Source organism: Gallus gallus, chromosome 10, assembly GCF_016699485.2.
Source record: "Gallus gallus isolate bGalGal1 chromosome 10, bGalGal1.mat.broiler.GRCg7b, whole genome shotgun sequence".
NCBI lineage: Eukaryota > Metazoa > Chordata > Aves > Galliformes > Phasianidae > Gallus > Gallus gallus.
In genome coordinates this window covers 2,875,037-2,887,055 of record NC_052541.1, presented here as the reverse complement: position 1 = coordinate 2,887,055, position 12,019 = coordinate 2,875,037, and the positions used below count along the sequence as shown (strand labels likewise).

At 53.1% G+C, this 12,019-nt stretch overlaps 1 protein-coding gene across 25 annotated transcripts in view; it reads left to right on the top strand.

Moving 5' to 3' along the window:
* HMG20A (high mobility group 20A) overlaps positions 1-12,019 on the top strand; it is a 161,258-nt gene that overhangs the window by 136,780 nt on the left and 12,459 nt on the right. For 21 of the 25 annotated variants that reach the window (XR_005862519.2, XR_005862518.2, XR_005862517.2 and 18 more), the window contains one exon: positions 527-649. The exons of the other annotated variants lie outside the window; for them this stretch is intronic. The gene's annotated coding sequence lies outside the window, so the exon portion shown is untranslated. The remainder of the gene's footprint in view (positions 1-526; positions 650-12,019) is intronic. 25 annotated transcript variants of the gene reach the window in all.

Genomic DNA, 12,019 nt, shown 5'->3' with positions numbered 1-12,019 from the left:
CCTCACCACCTACTTCACTCTGTAGATTTTCCTTTATCAGTTGCTTTTCATTTTCATTCGAGCTAGCTGTGAGAGCTGAAGTACAAGTTCAGATTAAGTTACTGCTGAGACGTGCTTTGCTTGGGGGGATTACGGAGTTGGCTGTGATGTGTTGGCTGCCAGGTAGGGCGAGAGAAGCAAAGCCTTTTAGCAGGCTGCGATCAGACAGAAGCCTCTGTGTCCCAGGGCTGGAAACACTGCTGCGGGGTCAAACGCTCCTAGGCTCAGCACTACACTGGTGTAAGCATTACAGCTTCATCATGGAACTGGTTGATCCTTGGTAACTGGAGCTTCTGGATCAGCTCTGTAGAGCTGTCAGCACTGGTGAGGATTCAGGCAGCAACTGGAGAAGAGCAAAGCCTGTTGCCCGTGGTGCATTTCAGTCTGATGCAGGTCCTGAGTGTAGCAGAGAGAAAAATGGGAGCTCTGAGATACCAGCTTTTTCAATTGCTTGGGTGAGCTCAATTTCTGTAATTACTTCCTCCAGGAAGCTCCCCGGCCGTGGCTGTTGTGCATGTTGGAGGAGATGCATCACTGAAGGATTAAAATACAACTGCTGTGAGCTGGGAAGCAAAGCAGGCCAGGACTAGAAGCTGCCGTGGAAGGAGAGGTAGGACATTAATGGATGCTGTACATGCAATGAGACTGGTTAGAATGCACAGCCTCTGTACTGAGTTTGAATAACTGATGCTGAGTGGCCGTTTCTTTCAGTACGTTAAAAATACTCCAGTTTCTCCATAAAGTCAAGAAATGCAACTGCAGTTGCCTAGCACAGATGTGGATGACTGTCCTCCCTAAGAGCCCTGGTAGGAGCTGTAGTGCTGGCACTGAGCTGACGTTTTAAGGACCCTTTAAGAGAAAATGGCCTTAACCACTTTGTATTTAGTTGGGTAGCTGGGCCCAGCTGGGAGTTAAATCAGTGGTTTAGGGCAACCTGCTCCTTCCAGCAGCTGAGTGCAAGCTACCTCCATGCAGCTGTGTTGCTCTTTCAAGGCAAAAGGCCCAGCCCATGAAGCTGTGTGTGACTGAGACAATGTTTTGAGCTGCAGAGTTTCACAAAGTGTGCTGTCAGAGTTGAGAGCCTCCCCTGTCCCAGCACAGAAGGACCTTCCTGCTTGGCTGAAGAGAAGGTTTCCAGTTTCCCCATCTCTGGTGGCTGTTGGGCCAGACTGCTGTTGGACTGCATCCCTTACCCCCATGCTCCCTTCTTTCTGTGTCTCAGCAAAGCAGAGCACTCTGACAAACCACCCCAGCTTGGAAGGATTCATTGTGCGATACCTTTGTTCTTACTACTCCTAGAGAAGAGGGAATGGGGATCTTCTGTCTGTCTAAAATGGTCACAGTGGGGCAGGAGCACGGAGGGCAAGATGTGCAGCAGCCAGAGCAAGCAGGATTTGTGTGCAGAGGAGAGGGTTGCTGTAGCAGCTGAGAGCTACGCATCCATCTTTGAATGCACCAGAGCTGCAAAAGATCATTCTGCCAGACCTTTCTCTCACCCTGAACTTCCTGCACTTTGCCCTGCTCTTGACTGGACCCACTGCTCTATCTTATGGCTGCAGTATCCCCTGCCATCACACCATCACTGGCATCGTGCTGTGGCTGCAGTGTAACAGGCGCATATGGTAGCACAGTGATGCTGCCATCTCCGTCCTGCAGCTTCCAGGACTGCTCTCATTTTTCTGGGTTACTCCAGGAGAATTTCAGCTGGGTCTGAGGTTGCTGGAAGGGCTGCTGCTCTCCGAGCTGTAGTCACCCCACCCCACCTGCTCCCTGTGTCACAGGCACTGCCTTGCTTGCTGTGTGCTTCCAGCTCTGGGACATGCACACAGCAGAAGTGCTGCACAGCTTAACGGGGGCCAAGGAGATCTCTAAAGGCATCTGTGTGGTTGAGACGGTGCTATCTGTTGGGAGGGAGGGAGGGAGGGAGAGCAGGAGTGAGCAGGCCTGACCTCCAGAGCATGAAGAGACTAAAACCTCACAGCTGACTCTCTCATCTGATCTATCACATCTCCCTCCACCTGCAGACACCTGAAAGAAAAAAAAAACCTCGATAAATATGGTAGCGTGGTGCTGGAAGATGCTTGGAAAACAAGTGATTGTGCTAATGGAGAGCAGTAAGAGGGTAGCGTGGTACTCACAGCCCTCAAGGATGCTATAAATTGGGTCCTGCGTGATGCTGAGCCACTGCCGCACCATATGGCAGCCGGTGTGGGCTGTAAGTCTGAGCCCTCGGCGGGTGCCTACTGCCACCCAAAATGGCTCAGAGCCATCTGCTGTGACTACCCCTCCTCCCACCCCCTGTGGCAGCCGTGGCCTGAGCGTGTATTTCCTACAGAGCCATGCCGTCCTTCTCTTAGGGCGCAGAAGAATTTGGGAAGCTGTAAAACCAAATGTTTCATGTAAACCTTCGTGTCGGCAGCGTGTTGACGTGCTGGAAATGTTAGGGATGCTTCCTGCTCCCTTCGTTTGTTTGTTCTCTTCTGAAAGGCGTCGAGGGTGTTGGAAAAGCAGCAGTCTGGAGAGCCCGTGGCCAGGCCGAAATTCCTCCAACAACGGACAGTTGGATGTTTGTTTAAAGTTCCCCTCCACCTAATCTCCACAGATGCTACCAAGATAACAACATTTTTGCAGGGTTACTCAGCAACGAAAAAAATATTTGGGTCAAGTTGAGCTGTTTACATTCATCTTGGTTTATCCATCTTGTGGGGAATGAAACAAGTTTCTTCAGCTTTTCCCCATCCTTTTATTTTTATCTCGGTGCTTTGTATAAAAAAAGTCTTCCCTGTGAATCATGGATATTATGATTCCAGTCATGATGGAGGCCTTGTGACATCTCCTTGCTGGGGTGGTGCATGAGGATGAGTAAGCTGGCTTGGTGCAGTGAAGCCCAGCTCGTCGTGTCTCTCTTGCACTTCCCCAACCTTCTGGTTCTGAGCAGAGTGGCCCCAGTTTGTGAACTGCTGATGGTAACAGGCAGAAGTGGAAGCTCTGTCTTTTAATGAGATGCCCAGCAGCCCTGGGTTTCACACGTGGTTCTCCAGCCTGTGTATGAAGAGGCTCTCCAGAGAGCAGACCTGTTCTTTACACTCATATTATGTTTTCATGAACTTCTTTTGCTTTTGGATTCTAAGTGAAGGTGCAAATAACAAAATGACTTTCAAAAGTCAGTTTCTGCATTTGGTGTGATCACAAAGCCCAGGAAAGTTTCTGAAAGGTTGGTTGTACTGCTCTTGTGGAAAGCTCAGATTGGCAGCGTGTCTGTGGGGATTAATCGGTCCTAAAAAGGCACTGGTTGACTGAGGATTGTCCTGCAGCTTTAGAGGAGCACCCCGCACCCGCTGCAGTGCACTGGGCTCTGATCTGTGGTCTGTGCAGTGGGGGTTCTGTTGGCCAAGGTGAATCAAAATGGCGGGTGCTGGCAAGCCTCGGTGGATGGGCTGTGGCCAGAGGAGGCCGTGCTGTCTGCCAGCCCAGGGGGGCTGCCTCGGTGGGCCTCCCTGCAACTGCTGTCAAATGAAAACAGCGGAGGGAAGCCTTGAGGGAACAGACTGGAGGTGCTGCTGCACCAGCTCCGAGGGCTGGCTGAGTAACCAGGAGGCCTCCTGTGTTGCTGAATGGATGTTACCGTAGGACCCAGGGGCCTGCACCGTGCAGGGGGCACCCAGTGCTGCCGCGGGGCTTTGGCCATGGTGGGGATGGCCTCTCTGAGCAGCAGGGCTGCTGGGGAAGACGAGAAGTGCGTTGCAGGCACACGGATGGAAAGTAGGTCAGCAGTAGGGAGCAGGTCTCTGTGGGCATTAGCATGCTGGCGTGTGGCTGGCAAACTCAGGGAATGAAGAAAGCTGTTTTTATCCTCTCCTTTTGCATGTGTACTGTGGAGGGAAGGAGAGTCTTCAGAGAGAGCGGGCCAGATTCTTCTCCGCAGCAAATCTTTGTAGCTCTGTTGATTTAGTTTGGCACCTCACTGATTTCATACCAGTGGAGAAAGCGTGCTGGAGTGTTTTGTGTGCTTGTAAATAATTGAAGACCATGTGAATACAATGGTGCTAGGAGGATGGGAATAAAGCAGAGACTCCACAAAAACGTAGGGTTTTTGCCATGAGGCTTTTATTTGGAAACACACTGGTATCTTGGCTGCAAGGTGCCGTGGTTGAGCGTGAGGTTTTTCGTTGTAATTACAAGGACTGGAGCTGCAGAGGTGTTGAAACCATGAGAAATGGTGAGCGCATGTCTGATGGGGAGAGGGAGGCTGTGCCAGATGTTCCCCCTCCCTGCTGCCAGGCTGGGTTTGATAAACACGAGTCCTTACTCTGGCAAGGTGCTGGGTTGACAAACTGGAGATTAAAGCCCTCGTTACCCAGAGCAAGGTGGTGACAGCACCAGGCTCCCTTGTGCTGAGGTCCCAGTTAGTGCCACGCTGCTTGGTGAGTGCTGGCACATGGTGAGGGCACTGCAGTGCGACCACAGCCTCCTGCTGCCCCCAGCTGCCAAAACCCTCCTCGTGAGAGGCGGCTGGTGGCAGCAGGGCTGCTGGGAACTGGCATCCTGGCTGGGCACAGGTCATCAGTTCCTAACATCCCTGCGGAGAGGCTCACGTGGGAGGAGTGGGGCTGGGAGTTCCAGGAAGATTCAGGCTTTGTTAGAGCCTGCAGGTCGTTTTATTGCCCATCACTGCGAGAAATGAATGTGCCTAATTTCGTGTCCACCTCCCGAGATGCTGTGCAGGATGGAGGTGGGGATGGAGGCAGCTGTGCAGCCGCAGGAGCTGCTGCCTCTTTGTGCACAGAGCTGGCATTGCTGGCTGTGGCAGCAGCTGCCATGTTATGTTGAGCTCCACTTTGGCTGCGCAGTGAATTGCTGTGCTTAGCCTCTTGGGGAGGCCTTGTATTCACTCTTCTCTTCTTTATTGCTGTCTTAAGTGTGGAAATAAAAGTCAAAGAAATGCCCATTTTGCTCTGGGTGTGGGACAATGTAGCTGGCTGCAGGTGCCCTCCATTTCTCGTGCTGTGGGCACAGCTTAATGATGTAAGTCATTTCTATCAAGAGCTTGGGCTTTTCTTGCTGTAGCATTCGTTAGCTGCTTGCTACGCTGCAGACCCCTTCCTGCTGCAAGACTCTTTGTGTGCTCCAGATCCCTGCTCTGGTTTGAGAGCAGCCCACACAGGACAGAGAACGGAAAGGTGAGGCGAAGGTGCAGCGAGTGGTGGGTTAAGCCTGAAATCCCAAGGAGGGACGCCTGGGTGCTACAGAGGGAGGTGAAAGGAGCAGGAAGGATGGGCCAGAGCATCCCAAAGCCCCAGCTGTGCGATGATGAGGTTCTGTGTTGTGGTGGAGGCGACAACACTGCCACTTCTGAATCCACTCTGTACCAAAAAAGTCATCTGGAGAATGCCATGTAAAACAGCAGTGCTGTCCCAGTGGGCAAGCAGCAGCAGTGCACAGTTTAAGGAACCCTTGGGGGGGGCTGCAGGCCCCTCCCAGTGCAGCAGCTCTGACCTGGAGCTGGTCGAAATGCTTGCCTCAGGAAGGAAAGGAGGACCTGTGGGGAAATGTCAAACAGCAATTGCTAGAGAACATGGTGCTGGAAAGATGTCAGCCCTCACCCCACAGGCTCATTCCAAAACATATATTAAAGGTTACCCAGACAACCTTAATACTTCTAGCAACGTGACCTCGAGAACGACCTCTGGAGCACGAAGCTTACAGGTAATCTCAGCTGCTAGCCAGGAGTGGTGCCCACTGAGAGATGTCCCTTATTCCTCACCTTGGTTTCAGCTGAATGCACCTCCTCCCACCCGAAATTCAGCTGGCACCAGGTTTGGTTTGCAGACTTATTGCCCCTGTGAAAGGGGGAGGCGATCTGCAGAGGCACCTGCGCAGCACTGAAATGTATTTCATAAGCAGCCACCAGGGAAACTACATTTCAAAACAAGCCAGCCCTGTTGGGGTGCTCTGGAAGGGACGTTAGAAGCAAACGTTGAGCTCCCTGAAAGGTTTGTTGTTGTTGTGCTGTGGACTGGGGTATTAAGGTGCTGGTCCCTGGGCCAAGGGGTTGTCTGATTTAAATACATGGAAGTGGAATTGGGTGACTAAATCATGCCCACACCATTCCTCAAACTGCCCAAGACCCGACTCCTTTCTAGGGAGCAGAGCAAAACGGCAGAGGGCTTTTTATACTTGCAGCACAGGCACTGGGACTTTGCCTATGAGGAGCAGCTGAAAAATGCCAAAATCGCAAAGCAATCACAACTTCCGAGCCCTCTGTCACACGTTTTTATTTGCCTCAAACATCCCTGAGGCTCAGGCTGGTCTGTGAGCTCTCCTGTGCCATGCTGGGCTCATCCTGCTGCTCACAGCCTAGGACAGGGACGGCAGGCTGGGGCTGCGGTGCGGTGTTGTGGCTGCCCATCTCAGCCTGCTGGCCGTGCCTGCCTTCCACTGTTACTGAAGGAGGCCCCAAATGCTCAAGTGGTGACTTTTTCATGCCTGCGTGTTTCAGGGGCACTTGTAAGAGCGCTGTTTAAAGAAGAGAGCTCTCTAATCTATTATTCATCCAGGAAAAATCATTTCAGAGTAAAATAAAATATTTTCCTTCTCCACCTCATTCTTAATATACTTCTCTTCTCCTTTTCTCTCTCCCCAACCTTCTTTCCACCCTGCAGGGCTCCAGGGAACAGTATGTATGAAATTATTTTGGAGAATCCAATAAAAATTTTAATCAGGTCAACATCATTACAGGGGAGGAAAGTGATGGAGCTTTCTTGATGCAGGGGAAAAAGGTGAAGGAAAAAGCCAAGTAAGCACATCGCTGTAGAAAAGAGACAGAGCTCCACGCCTGGGTGCCACGCAGTCCCTCCCCATCCCATCTCCAAGGAGCACTGTTGCTTTCAGACACGCAGGGCTGTTCACTGTTGGCAGCATGCACACGTGCCTTGTGCACAGCCACAGCCCACGGCACATGCACCAGCTCAAGGATGGAGGTGCATCTTTGGAGATGCAGGCGAAGCTCTGACACCTTCAGGAGAACATCCTCCTCTGCTTGTACTTTTTTCCTCTGCTCTGTCAAAACCTTCCTCTGACCCCGAAGGTTTCTCCGTTACAGAGCCCCGGGGCCGTATGTTCAGATACCATCTCCACGCCGTGGGTGGTAAAGCAGAGGGACCAGCAGTTATGTGGCCACTGTACTCCTTAATCCTTGTCTGTCTGATTACCATGGAGGGGAATAAAAAGCCCTGGCAACGCATGGTCACACACTGAGGATTTGCATAGTATATTATGGTTTGCTAAGATCTGATTCCTGTCCTGACATTTGCAGGAGCTGGTGAGGCTCCTCTCCATTTTCCCTCTTCCAGAATAAATGTCAACTTCCAAATCTGCAGGAGGAGTGAGGGGAGGGCTGGGACAGGTAGCTGCCTCTCATCGACCTCGGCTCGTTACCACCATCAGGAGTGTGGAGCGGGGCCAGCCAATAGAAGTGATGGATGTCCGTGCAGGCCAGAGCCCTGAAGGAGGTGAGCAGACATGCCAGGCCCTAAAAGTGATTTACTGCTGACTCCAAGGGATTTGCAGAAGCCTCTGGGAACGAGGCAGTTGGTGCCTGGAATAACGTGTTGTCGCTCCATTTGTTGAGAGGTGTGGGCGGGGTGGCTGCCTTCACCTCCTTCCCACCAAGGTCAGGGCAGTGATGGGGAGAGCAGTGCCAGCTTGGAGATGAGCACTGTGCTCTGAGGAGCCACAGTGTACAACGGGAAAAGGAACTCCTGAGGCCTATACAGGTGGAGATGCTTCTGTGTGTGTGCTTCCAGAGGGTTTGCTGCATCCCTTTGGGAGCAGAGACCCATGGCATAGCTGTGGTTCCATGTGCTTTTCTGACCAGGCTGGGTCACAGTGTTGTCCTGGCCGTGGTGCCTTGCTGGAGCTGGTGCCCTTGGCACAGTGGTGACCCTGAGGCTGACATGGGATAGGCTGGGCCGTGTGCTGCAGCCTCCCCTCCCTGCTGCCACACAGGCTAAAATAGGAGTCAAAACGTTCCGTGCTCCTGGAAAGGAAAACAAACTCCCAGGCTGGTGCCAAGCACAGCAACCATTTTGGCATGAGTGCCATCCTGCAGGGGTGCGGAGCGGCGCTCTGCGCCAATGGGGCACCCAGCAGCCACAGCCCCATATGGTGCTGTGCCCCACAGCAGTGGGTGCTGGCCACGGGGGCACTGCCCATGGCAGCCCCTCTCCTCCTGCCATGTCCCCGCTGCCCCCAGGGTGTCAGCAAACACATCCTGAGGCTCCAGCGTTGTTCTCGGCTAATTAACGTGAGGGACTCAAAAATGCCCATTTTAGGGGTTTTGTATTTTGGGACCCAGACTGAAAAGCTCTTCACGGTCAGTGACAAGCAGCTTCTGGGAAACAGATGAACAGCGCTGCTAGGAATTCCTCTCATCGCCGCCTGTGTTTAAAATCTAAAGTTAGAATGAGAAGAGAGGAAAAAAATGAAGTTTTGTAGGCTGAATTCCAGTGGAGTGCCATGAGATGGTCTGCGCAGCTCTCCCTGTATGGCTGCAGAGCTCAGTGCACCAAAGTAGGCACAGAGGGCTCTGCTGGTGCAGGAGTGGCTTGCAGCAAATCCAGGGGTCCTGCTGGGAAGCTGCCAGTCCTCTCGGGGGGTGAGCATTGCCTGGAGCCCAGCACCAAATGACACGCACACCCAGGGCCAACCTGAAGCGGGGGTCCGTGGGGGGCATGTGGGCCCTACAGGATGGATGTCAGCCCTGCCTGGCTGTGGCTGCTGGATCTCTGAGGCTCGTGCTGCTGCCTGCAGGCTGGGGCTGGCTGTGTCCGGCAGAACGTGCCTGAGCTCCCCATGATAGATGGGGGGGGACCCGAACAGGGAATAAATCTCACGGGCTGGGTGATATAACACAGCACTTGACCTTTGCCCTGGTGGTTTGTTTTGTAATCAGTGCCTGGGCCTTGATTTATGGGATAATCAATCTCTCCCTTTCTCCCTTCCTCTGGCCTCGGCTCTCCTCGCACTGTGGTCCCTACTTCTGAGTGATGGCTCTGGGTTACAAATGGCACCAGGGATGCCTGGTGGCTCTGCCCTTCCCTCCATCACAACCAGGAGGGGCCATTGCCTCCTCTGCCCGACAGACCTCTGTCAGAGAGCTCTCTTCCCTCTCGTGCAGGCAGGCAGCTCTCCTCCTCGCCAGTCCTGCCTGCCTCTTGGCTCCCAGCACCTCGGGTTATAAGTCCTGCAGCAAATTGCCCTGGATGAAAGGCTTTCATGCCTCGTGATGGATTTCCCTCCCATAAATTGAGGCTGTGAGCACATCGCTCCCAGGGCTGCTCCGTGGTGGGGAGCTGCAGCCGTGCTGGGGCACAGCTCATGCACAGGGACACAGACGTGGTCAGTTCTGGGGGTCCTTCCCAGGGAGAGCACTTCAGATCCCCTCTTCCTTATGAGAAGTCTTTCCTGATATCTATTCCAAACTTGCCCTTCTCTTAAGGCCGTTCCTTCTTGTAATACATCATCCTCGGTCAGCCTTAAAGGTTGGCGAACCCTCAGGGAAGGAAGGAAAGAGTTATAATGTCTGAGGGACTAAAGGTTTGATTTGGATGCGACCACATTTATTCAGCAGCAAATTACATCTTCAATCAAACTAATGCAAATCAGGCTCCCACTCCAGTCTATTTGTTTGGACTTAGTGAGTGCAGGGGGATTCATTATTTCTTGTTCTTCCTTCCGCCCTGCACAGTTTCTGTGCACGTGTATGGAGTTGCACACGTCTGTAACAACCCTTTCCCTTAGGTGTTGTGCTGTAGGGAATCGGTATGGGATGGTCTCTGGGTGTGGGCGGCCCCTTCCCTCAAGAAAGCAATAGGAAAACAGCAATGCTAACCCGGGATGGCATCATGTGAGGGAAGGAAGGGGTACCTCAGAGTTGCAATTAGGGCTCGGGGTAATTGGGTTTTTCAGTGGGGTGTATGAAGTAGAACAGCTAAAGAATATCTCTGGGAGACTGACAGTGATCCCTTTCCCCTCACACACGCCCTGAGGAAGAAACAAACCGTGAAAATCTATTTCATTTGGTTGGGGTCAATTCATTTTGCTTCTTGTTTGTGCATGCCTGCTCACTTCCTGAGTGAAAAGAAGGGAGGAAAAAAAAAACACGAACATGGGTCAGAAATACTCATTTTCACTTTTTTTTTCCCCTCTGAAATTCATCTGGCTTTGACCTGCACGTCTCTGAGTTGATATGAAACCTGCACTGGGAGGGGAGGGGGGTTGGAAGTCTCTTGTATGAGCAATTTCTCTCACCTTAGTCCTGCTCTGCCCTGGCCATCTGGCTGCCTGTCCCTGCTGGAGCTGCTGGGAAGCCCTGGGGGCCCTTCTGCACATCCCAGCCCTGCAGCATGCGGGTAGCATGCAGCCCAAACACACAGCAGCAGCCTCATGTCCAGGGACAGACAGAGGCTTCTTCCCTTGTCCTTATCCTCCGATGCAGGCGTGGCCATGATGGTACTCGTGAGGAGAACCTGCCTGTGGGGTTTTGCATCATGCTGGTTGTATTCCAATGGGGCAAAGCGCTGGGGAGGTGAGCAAAGCAGTAAAGCTCACGAGACCTTCACAAGGTCTGGACTTCAGGCTGTGAGCCCTTTGAGGCTGAAGGGGTCTTTAGGCTGCGTGTGTCGCGTGCGGTCGGTTCCTGCTTGCAGTCTTCTGCTCCCCATGCTTACCACGTTCAATCTGGATTCACTGACCAGGGCCGAAAGCAGCTCATCGTAGAGTCATCGTAGAATCTTGAAGGTTGAAAAAGCCCTCTAAGATCATCTGGTGCAACCCATCCCACCGTGCCCACGGACCGTGTCCCTCAGTGCCACATCTCCACTGTTCAGCGGCTCCAGGGACGGTGATTCCAGCACCTCTCTGGGCAGCTGTGCCACTGCATCACCACTGTCTGAAAGGAAAGGTTTCCTAACGCCTCACCTGAAACTCTCCCAGCACAGCTTGAGGCCGCTACCTCTCATCCCAGGCTTTGCTCGCTCCAGCCTCAAATTTATCCCTGTTCCAAACAGCTGTTTCCCTTCACTTATACATCTGCTGCCCCATAAACATTTGGGCTCCATCACACGCGGGCTGTGCGTGCTGCTGCCGTCCCCGTGTGCCAGGTTGCTAAGGGACTGCTCAGACTCCTCCGGAGTGTCATCGTCTCACGGCTCAGTTCCTGTAACATCCTTTTCTTTGGCCTTGACAAATGCAATCTTCTCCCACTTCTGCTTGTTCAGAGCTCTGCTGCGAGGCTCATTTTCCTTGCCTGTCATTTCTCCAGTGTCACCCGTGCTTTCCTCGCCACTGCTGGTTCCTGCTGGCAAACAGCAGTTACCTGTCTCAGCTCTCAGGCCCTTCACAGCTTCCCCTCCTGTTAACCTCGCCATCCCTCCACGCGCGGTTCCTCGCTGTCAGTCACCCACTGGAGCGTGCAGCTCTGCTTCTGCCCCAGGGCCTCACGCTGGGGGAGGAGCTCCTAGAAACACCCCTTGAGCAGTTCTGTCCTCCTTCACACCTTGCTAGCAGTGTCTGTCCTGTTCACACCCTGCCCTCCTCCTTCACTGCTGGCACCTGTCCGGTTGGTGATGATGGCTCAAACGCAGCCGTGTGAACCGCCTGTCTGCAGGCATCCCTGCTTCCTCCTCCTGCTCCTTCCCAGCTTCTGCTGAACCTGGAGTTCTTCATAGACTCATAGAATCATGGAATGGCCTGGGTTGAAAAGGACCACGATGATCGTCCAGTTCCAACCCCCTGCTATGTGCAGGGTCGCCAACCAGCAGACCAGGCTGCCCAGAGCCACATCCAGCCTGGCCTTGAGTGCCTCCAGGGATGGGGCATCCACAGCCTCCTTGGGGCAGGGCTTTCTAGCAGCAGTTGCCTAATGCTGATGAGACCGTCCCTGTTCTGGGCATGCGTGGCCATCCCACAGTCCTGCTTC